Raw genomic sequence first — 10,331 nt, forward strand, 5'->3', positions numbered from 1 at the left:
TGAACCTGCATGTTAATCTTAAGAGAATCCGGAACTAGAACGCCAAAGTCCCTTTGAGCTTCAGATTTCCAAAGCCTTTCCCCATTTAGGAAATTGTCTATGCCTCTACTGTTTCTACCAAACTGCACAACCCCACACTTTTCCACATTGTATTCCATCTGCCACATCGTGGTCCACTCTCCCGGCCTGTTCAAGTCCTTCTGCAGCCTTCCCCACTTCCTAAACACTACCTATCTTTGTGTCATCTGAAAACTTGGTGACAATGCCCTTGGTTCCTTTATCCAGATTGTTAATGTATAATGTGAATAATTGTGGGCCCAACACTAACCCCTGCAGAACTCTACAAGTCACTGGCTGCTATCCTGACAAAGACTCTTTTATCCCTACTGTCTGTCTTGTGCCAGTCAGCCAATCCTTTATCCATGCCAATAACCCGATTTACTTAGCAGCTTCCTGTGAGACACCTTGTCTAAAGTCTTCTGGAATTCCAAGTGGCTTACATCCACTGGTTCTCCTTTGTCTAACTCGCTCATTCCCTCCTCAAAGGATTTGAACAGATTAGTCAAGAATGACATCCCTTTGATAAATCTGTGCTGACTTGGCCCTATTTTGCCATGTACTTCCAAGTACTCACAATCTCATCCCTAATAATGGACTTTAAAATATTTCTACCCACTGAAATCAGGCTAACCAGCCTATAGTTTTCCTTCTTAAGCAGCGATGTTCAATTAGCAATTTTCCAGTCCTCAGGGATGACTCCAGTGATTTCTGAAAGATCATCATTTATGCCTCCACTATCTCCTCAGTTATTTCCTTCAAAGGTCTGAGGTGTAGTCCATCTGGTCTGGGCGATTTATCTACCTTCAGACCTTTCGGATTCTCTAGTACCTTCTCCACTACACTCACCTCTGCATCTTGACTCTCTTGAAGTTCCAGTATGTAACTGGTGTCTTCCACCAAGAAGATTGATGCAAAGTACCTATTCAGTTCCTCCACTATTTCTTTGTTCCCCATTACTACTTCTCCAGCCTTATCTTCCAGTGATCGAACTGGTCCTAACCTTTAACAATTTCTCCTTCGAATACTCTCACTTCCTCCAGACCAAAGGGGTAGCCATGGGCACACGTATGGGCCCCAGCTATGCCTGTCTCTTTGTTGGCTATGTAGAACAGTTGATCTTCCGTAATTACACCGGCACCACTCCCCACCTCTTCCTCCGCTACATTGATGACTGCATTGGCGCCACCTCGAGCTCCCGCGAGGAGGTTGAGCAATTCATCAACTTCACCAACACATTCCACCCTGACCTTAAATGTACCTGGACCATCTCTGACACCTCCCTCCCCTTCCTGGGCCTCTCCATCTCCATTAATGACGACCGACTTGACACCGACATTTTTTACAAACCCACCTTTCTCCCACAGCTACCTGGATTACACCTTTTCCCACCCTACCTCCTGCAAAAATGCCATCCCGTATTCCCAATTCCTCCGCCTCCGCCGTATCTGCTCCCAGGAGGACCAGTTCCACCATGGAACACACCAGATGGCCTCCTTCTTTAGAGACCGCAATTTCCCTTCCCACGTGGTTAAAGATGCCCTCCAATGCATCTCGTCCACATCCCGCACCTCCGCCCTCAGACCCCACCCCTCCAAACGTAACAAGGACAGAACGCCCCTGGTGTTCACCTTCCACCCTACCAACCTTCGCATAAACCAAATCATCTGCCGACATTTCCACCACCCCAAAAAGACCCCACCACCAGGGATATATTTCCCTCCCCACCCCTTTCCGCCTTCCGCAAAGACCCTCCCATCCTGGCACTTTCCCCTGCCACCGCAGGAATTGCAAAACCTGCACCCACACCTCCTCCCTCACCTCCATCCAAGGCCCCAAAGGAGCCTTCCACATCCATCAAAGTTTTACCTGCACATCCACCAATATCATTTATTGTATCTGTTGTTCCTAATGCAGTCTCCTCTACATTTGGGAGACTGGACGCCTCCTAGCAGAGCGCTTTAGGGAACATCTCTGGGACACCCGCACCAATCAACCACACTGCCCTGTGGCCCAACATTTCAACTCCCCCTCCCACTCTGCTGAGGACATGGAGGTCCTGGGCCTCCTTCACCGCTGCTCCCTCACCACCAGACGCCAGGAGGAAGAACGCCTCATCTTCCGCCTTGGAACACTTCAACCCCAGGGCATCAATGTGGACTTCAACAGTTTCCTCTGTTCCCCTTCTCCCACCTCACCCCAGTTCCAAGCTTCCAGCTCAGCACTGTCCCCATGACCTGTCCTACCTGCCTATCTTCTTTCCCACCTATCCACTCCACCATCTCCCCCCCACCGACCTGTCACCTTCATCCCCTCCCGCACTCACCTATTGTACTCTATGCTACTTTCTCCCCAACCCCACCCTCCTCTCACTTATCTCTCCACCCTTCAGGCTCTCTGCCTGTATTCCTGATGAAGGGCTTTTGCCCGAAACATCGATTTTACTGCTCCTCAGATGCTGCCTGAACTGCTGTGCTTTTCCAGCACCACTCTAATCTAGACTTCCAGTGATCTAATGTCCACTCTTGCCTCTCATTTACCTTTTAGATTTCTAAGAAAACTCTTGCAATCTTCTTTTATATTATTAGCTAATTTACCCTCACATTTCATCTTCCCCATTACTGTTTTTTTTTGTTGCCCTCTGATTGTTTGTAAAGGCTTCCCAATCCTCTGGCTTCCCACTAATCTCCACCACGTTACATGATTTTTCTTTTATGCTGCCCCTGACTTCCCTGGTCAGCCAAGGTTGCCTCGTCCTCCCATCAGGATCTTTCTTTTTCCTTGGGATGAATTTCTGCTGGACCACTTGAGTTACCCCCAGAAACCCCTGCCCTTGCCACTCCATTGATTTCCCTACGAGGGATCCCTTCCAATCAATTCTAGCCAGCTCCTCTCTCATGTCTTTTCTCAATTGTAATACCGTTACATCTGATTCGAACTTCTCCATCTCAAACTGTCGGGTGAATTCTATCTTATTATGGTCACTGGCCACCTCAGCTCAAGCTCCCTAATCAAATCTGCCTTATTACACATCACCAAATCCAGAACTGCCTGTTCCCTAGTGGGCTCTACCCAAGCTACTCCACACAAAAAAAAAACGACCTCGTAGATATTCCACAGATTGCTTTTCTTGGGATCTGCTATCAACCTAATTTTTCCAGTCAACCTACATATTGGAGGACCCCATGATTATTGTAATAGTCCCTTACTTACATACCTTTTCTCTCTCCTGATTTATTTTCTTCCCCACGTCCTGACTACTCTTAGGAGGCCTGTACATAATTCCCATTCTCTGCAGGTCCTCAACCCTACCCCTACAGGTTGTATGCCTTTTGACTATATCAGTCCTTGTTCTTGATTTAATTGCATTTCTTACCAGCAAGGCAACTCCGCCCCTTCTGTCCATCCTGTCGATAGAATGTGTATCTTTGGATACTTAGTTCCCAGCCTGATCCCCCTTGCAGTCACATCTCTGTGATACCTATAACATCGTATTTGCCAATTTCAATCTGTGCAACCAGCTCATTTATCTTGTTTCATTTACTGCACGCATTTAACTCTCAATCCTGCATCGATTGCCCCCTTCTCATAGTTGCCTAGTAATCTGCAATGCCTGAAGTTAGATTCCAGATCTTTCCATAGTCTTTGTCCTCTTACTTGTTCTTGAAACTTTAATAACCTCTCCCAAGTTTCAGGTGGTGTCTGGGAATGAAACTATGAACTTGCAATCGTCTGACACTGAGGCAGAGGTGCTCTCAACAGGTTATAAGGTAGGTCAGTATTTTCGTCATGTTATTTGTGCGTATGGTTAACATTGTGCTCATTAGGACATCAGCGATGTGGATTGGAACATGCTTTGTTTTTTAAAACCACTGTGAAGTCTGCAATGCAATTGTCTACAATACACGCAGTATCTCAGGAGATACTCTGTTTCCTCAGGGTCGATTTCCAGTTTACCAATTGCACAGTCATTAGGAAAAACTTTCAGACTGCTTAATCCATTTTATGTGGGCTCTTTATATCTGCTAAAATACAAATTTCATCTCAAGTTACAGTGGAGAAGGTTTCATATTTCAAAACATTGGCTTCACCACATCAAGACTAGATGGTGAAAAAATAAAAGGAAGAATTTTCATTTCTATAGCAACTATTACATTCGCATAACTAGTTAAATTCCCAATGTCAGGTGTAGCTTAGTCGGTGGGAATCTCACTTATGATCCAGACAGATAAACATCCACACCACAGTACTGAGGGAATGTTACACTGCTGGTGGTCATAATGTTCAGCTAAGACATTAAACTGGGCAACTGTTAGCTTCCTCTGCTGAAAGAAGAGCATTGGAGTTCCTTTCAGTGTTCTTGCAAGTATTTATCCCTCAACTAGCATCATAAAATCAGATTTTCTGTTCACTTTATACTCGCACCTTATGCTCTGCTTATAAATTAATTTCTTTGTTTCCTAAAGTGACTTCACTTCATTGGCTCTGATCAGATTGGAGTCATCGTGAAAGGAGGCATATAAATGCAATTGAGTGGAGTGAATTCACTATTGTACTGCGATGAACATGAATGAGTAGGAAGCTTAACATGTGCAATGCTTTACTACTAATGATGACTAATGTGTACTTCTTATTCCACCTCACTTTCCAATTGAGTCAAAGAGGTTGCTTGTCCATTTCTAGCTCCTCCCTCATGCCCTTCCTTCAAATGTAAGAAGTGGTGATGAAATTCTGTGAGCTTTTACACAACACTCTGTTCACCCTGATGCACAGGAAAACCAAACTAAAGCCCAGTCACAAACGTCGTATATCAAGTTGGCTCCATAGTTAATTCGGGATTAACAACTGCTTTGCTGCAACTTTGGTTGGCATTGGAGAAGGCTATAATGAAAATTCCTCCTTTTATCTTTCCAGCTTACCAGGCCCTTACCAGGTATGGAGGGATTGTTTTTTGAGGAGAAGTTTAGTAGATTCGATCTATACTCATTGCAATATAGAAGAAAGAGAGGCAACCTTATTGAATGGGATGGTAGGAATGAAGTATGAGAAGCGATTGAGTTGGTTCGGATTGTATTCATTAGAGTTTAAAAGAATGAAGGGGATCTCATAGAAATCGATAAGATTCTTCCAGGTCTAGACAGGGTAGATGCAGGAAAGATATCCTCGATGGTGGAGGAGTCTAGAACCAACAGATATAGCTTAAGGAAAAGGGGTAAACCTTTTAGCACTGAGTTCAGAAGAAATGTCTTCACCCAGAGAGTGGTGAGCCTATGGAATTCACTACACAGAAAGTAGCTGAGGCAAAACATTGTGACTTCATGAAGGAGGCAGATATAGCTCTTCTGGCTAAAGAGAGAAAGGGATATGGGGTAGAGCAAAATTAAGGTATTGAGCTCAATATTCAGCTATGATCATATTGAATAGTGATGCAGGCTCAATGGGTTGAATGGCCTACTCTTGCTCCTACGTCTTTTGACCTTTTGGTTGGGATTTCAAGCCACCTGCCACAAGAGGTCAGGATGGACCTCACCTCCACCAGCTCCAGAAGGTAAGATTCTCTATGGCTTGGGCAATCGGTGGCTTGAGGTCATGGCTGCCATTCTTCTGAGGCAGAACATTCCCACCTCCAAGAGCTGAGCCACTGGTAAAACAGAGGACTGGGAGCCCCACAGCTCCAACAGAACCACTGTGATGTGTGGTCACTGCTGGGACTGCAGTGGTCCCCACACCACCAGAGATCACTGTGGCCAATCAAACAGGTGCTGGGTTTATAATTGGCCACTTAAAGGTTTAAAATGAGCTATGGGTTGGCCATCACTGCCATACAAGGGGGAAGATAATTAGCACAGCACTTCCCATCATCCTACCTGACTGTATGTCACATTCCCTTTGCTTGCCAACCTGCTCCCATGGAAGGGACATGCAAAATTCTTGGTTTTGTTTTTGTTTTTGTTTATCCATATGTCAGTTCTTTTTATGGCAGTGTTAAGATTTTTCTTTCTGGTAGTATTGAGATTGATGGTTTCTGTATTCTGTTTATCAGGTCAGGAATCTAAATTTAAAAGCAAGTGGAAACCAGCTCTTTGTAATAACACAGCTGCCTGTGTAAATCACTCGAACATTTATAGAACTCTCGGATGTGCAGGGAGTCATTGTAAGCTGCTCAGGATATTAAAGGTGATATTTAAAATCACAAAAAAATTGGCACAGAACCAGGCCCCAAATATAAAATGGTCATATCCTGCACTGGTTCAAACATATTAGAAATAATTACAGTTCATAGTATTAAGAAGGTTTGATTCCTGGCAATACAGATGACAGAACTTAATGTTAAGGGATGCTTGATTTGTCAAAAAAAATCTTTTGCTGTGGCATTCACTTAACCATGGAAAAATAGCAGAGTAAAGTAAATAAAATCATGTGCTTTCCCCACCAAAATCCCTTGATGCTGCAGCCATCCACACACAATTCCGGAGTTCCGGAGTTACACTATTAGGTGCACACTGGCAAGAGAGCATGAGGGATGAAACTCTGGTCTCATTTTAAAATCAAGGAAAATCCAAAAGGTCTATCAGCATGTATCTAAACACAAATGTTTTAGGTTTATTTTTACGAAGAGTATGGAATGCTTCACTGATCTGCCTGCCACCCTTGCACGGGGGTCATGCCAACCTTCGCTGTATTGTTCCAATTTTCGGATATGTTCAGCTAAAGTGAACACAAAAAGAAGAACCTCAGCTACCAGAAGTGGGGCTCAAACTGACACAGCCAATCAATGGATCTTAAGTCCAACACCGTAACCACTCAGCCATCCTCATCAAGGACCTCTCGGAAATGATGAGACCTTCCGCAGTTTTATTCTGAACCATGTGACATTCAGTGTCTGCAAGATGGAGGCACCCCATCTTGTTTTTCAGTAATCATATCGTTAGTTAAGGTAATGGCTCTGAGGAAGTTAAATGTTGAAGTTGTGTTAGCTCCACCCTAGTTGTCTTTAGGCAAAGAAATAGTCTTGCATCAGCTCCCAATAGAGGCAACTGTGATGTACATGGTTTCTGATAGTTACAATAATGTCTAACTAGTTAATGATAATTGTATCTATTACTATCATGCTAATAATTATACCTCATTATGTAAGACAAGTTCCTCTTCATGTTAAGACTTTTTAATAGTCTAGCCTCTGCCATCACATAGTAGATAGGCCCCTCACAGCCCAATATGACAAGAAGAATGAACAAGACTGGGCCATTCAAACCCTCAACCTACTCAACCACATCATTGTTCATTTGGGTCTTCAGTCTATCTTCCTGCCTTAATTCTTCACCTGCGTCACTTATTAACTATTCTTTCCCTTGGCGTGAGCGATATCACTGACTAGTAACACACTAGTCAATCCTGTTCACTAAGGCAGTGACTTTCATCAGCTAAGTGAATATGGCGGAAGAGCAACATTATGGAATCGGTGCAGTCAGTTGTTCGTTGTAGAGGTGGGAGATTGAAGCCACCCAGAAAACATTTGTGATCAAGCAAGCAGTTTTGAATGATAAAATGGCAGAATATTTAAAAGCAGAGTAAAGTCAAAGTTTAAACCATATCTCAGAGATTCAGGTTATAGGACATGCAAGACTCCAATTACAAATTCAAGTTAATTTGTCATCTAGTTACTCCTATATAGATCAATTGATAGAACAAAGCTTTTAAAAAAGTTCATTGTTAGTATATAGACATCTCCAAAATGGTTGGCATTTAATATTCATCTATAGTTGAATTGGGCAAATGTTGCTAAGTAGCCTTTTAGTATTCCTTCAGCCCATGCAGTGAGGTAAATCCATAGTACTGTATTCTTCTACAGCTCTACACCATAGCTTCCTTTCCACACAGAAATGGATTAGAAAAGATGACATTGAAAGTCAGTATTTGCATCCTCACCACTAACCACTTTGTGTGTACAAAAGCACTTAGGAAGTTTGAACTGAGTAAAATATTTAACAGTAAAAATGAGAGTGAGTGTTTGCAGAACAAACCAGGAAACAATGGAAAGCCATCTAAAGTAAATTGATTGTGCTGTTGGAATTGTGCCCAGTACGTTGCATCTGCCTGGGTCCCTTCACAAGTAGCTCAAAATACCACAAGTTCAGATTGCACAATGACCTCGAGCTAGGAGTTTGAGGATTTCTGGTGGAATGGGACAAGTAAATGGAGAAGCAGCTTACTGGATACTGGATTGACTGGAAATAAAGAAGTAGCAACGCATTTGGATTTCAGGTTCCTGTGACCCTTTCACCTTCCCCACCATCACCATTAACCACACACACACAAACGCACACAGAAATACACGCACACACAAAAAACAGATGATACTTGTCCACACAGACACACGCACACAGAAAATAGACACACACATGTGCACACGTACACACTCCCAGACACACACAAATCACTTGCATACCATTCATCCCATAACTCACCACTTGCCTGACACTTGACCTTTAACAACCAAGCTACCAAAGATCGTTGTCAAGAAGAATTCAGAATAGGCCACATACCCACTTCATTCCTCCACTCCGAATTAAATTGTTCTAAAACATTGCAATCTTGAAAATTTCACAGATGTATTACAGTGTTTTCCAAATCTTAGCCGAGCGGTGTTTCCTTGAATCTCTTCATGTGAGTGTAAACATTGGCACAGAGCCTCAATATCCTATTCTGAATTGAAATTCTGAATTCTATGTCTCAAAAGTATGTGTGCCAGCAGCTACTGAATTGCTATTGTCATGACATTAAAACAGCTTCCCAGACAGATTTGACATTTGTAAACTTTGACCTCACAAATGCAGGTACATTCACTTGTCACTCAGACAGGACAGCAAGTACAGCAGGAGGAGGAGTCCAGCACTCAGACTGCAGACTGCTCATCTCCAGATCATTAGAGACTGGACACAGAACCCAAATATGGGTTTGTCCTGATGGGCAATTCACCTTCTTCTCAGGATCTTCCCTAAAGTTTCTAATGCTGAGATACAGTCAGCTGTTTTGGACAGTTTGGTCAGATTTATCTGAATAATTACCTGGGAAATGTTAGATAGGTTAAAACTTAGGTTAGATAGGTTAACTCTTGGATTACTAAAAACTGACCCTCCCAATTACTCCCTTCACTTCTTAACCCCTATAACTACTCCCATATATCTCCAGTCACCCTAGAGAGCCTCAACCCAATCCAGCACAATTCAATCCCCTGGCTACCTCCTGACTGACCCCTGTGCCCAACTACTTGCCTGCCACACTACCCACCTGCTACTATTCCCACCTGCCCATTCTACCCACCTGCACCTATCCACCCGTTAACTTACCCATCTGCCCACCTGTATCCACCTGCTACCATTCCCACCCACCTGCCAATTTACCAATCTACTATCTGACCTATGGGATGTGTTGCTACATCTTCACTGGTGATACAGAGACCCATCCTTCCAAAGAGTGTAACTGGAGTGGGGTCAGTAATAGCAATCCCCCTGCACCCGCACTACTGTCGGATAGATGGAGCAGAGCTTACAGGAAGGTCAAGCTCCATGTGAGGCCCTATATCAAATTGGAACAGGATTCCTTCATGCTCCTTGACGGTGCTCCTTGGCAATGGTTCCTTGACCAAATGCACCCAGTGCCTCCCAGCTGTCATCTCAATGAGAGGGATATGCGATCAATACTGACTGTTTAAATCATCTTTATTCTCTTCTCTATTTACACAAAGTGTTCCTTGATAGCCACAACAATGTCCATTTCTGGTCCTATGATATAAATTAACGTCAATTCTAGAAACATTCAACAGCGATTACTAGGACAGAGTTTGGAATTTCACACCTTCCATTGTGTATACATTGCAGTCAACTATCACAAAAGCACCGTTGACAGTATGTCTCCCTATTCTGGATTAGTGGTGCTGGAAGAGCACAGCATTCAGGCAGCATCCAAGTAGCTTCGAAATCGACGTTTCGGGCAAAAGCCCTTCATCAGGAATAAAGGCAGTGAGCCTGAAGCGTGGAGAGATAAGCTAGAGGAGGGTGGGGGTGGGGAGAAAGTAGCATAGAGTACAATGGGTGAGTGGGGGAGGGGATGAAGGTGATAGGTCAAGGAGGAGAGGGTGGAGTGGATAGGTGGAAAAGAAGATAGGCAGGTAGGACAAGTCCGGGCAAGTCATGGGGACAGTTACTGAGCTGGAAACTCATGACTTGTCCGGACTTGTCCGACCTGCCTATCTTCTTTTCCACCTATCCACT

General features: G+C 43.8%; 1 non-coding gene across 1 annotated transcript; it reads right to left on the reverse strand.

Moving 5' to 3' along the window:
* Positions 1–6,671: 6,671 nt before the first annotated feature.
* LOC140464808 (U6 spliceosomal RNA) lies at positions 6,672–6,776 on the reverse strand. Its single transcript, XR_011954983.1, has one exon. It is a non-coding gene; the product is annotated as a U6 spliceosomal RNA (small nuclear RNA).
* Between the last annotated feature and the right edge of the window lie 3,555 nt (positions 6,777–10,331).

Source organism: Chiloscyllium punctatum, chromosome 40 (genome assembly GCF_047496795.1).
Source record: "Chiloscyllium punctatum isolate Juve2018m chromosome 40, sChiPun1.3, whole genome shotgun sequence".
NCBI classification, from domain to species: Eukaryota; Metazoa; Chordata; class Chondrichthyes; order Orectolobiformes; family Hemiscylliidae; genus Chiloscyllium; species Chiloscyllium punctatum.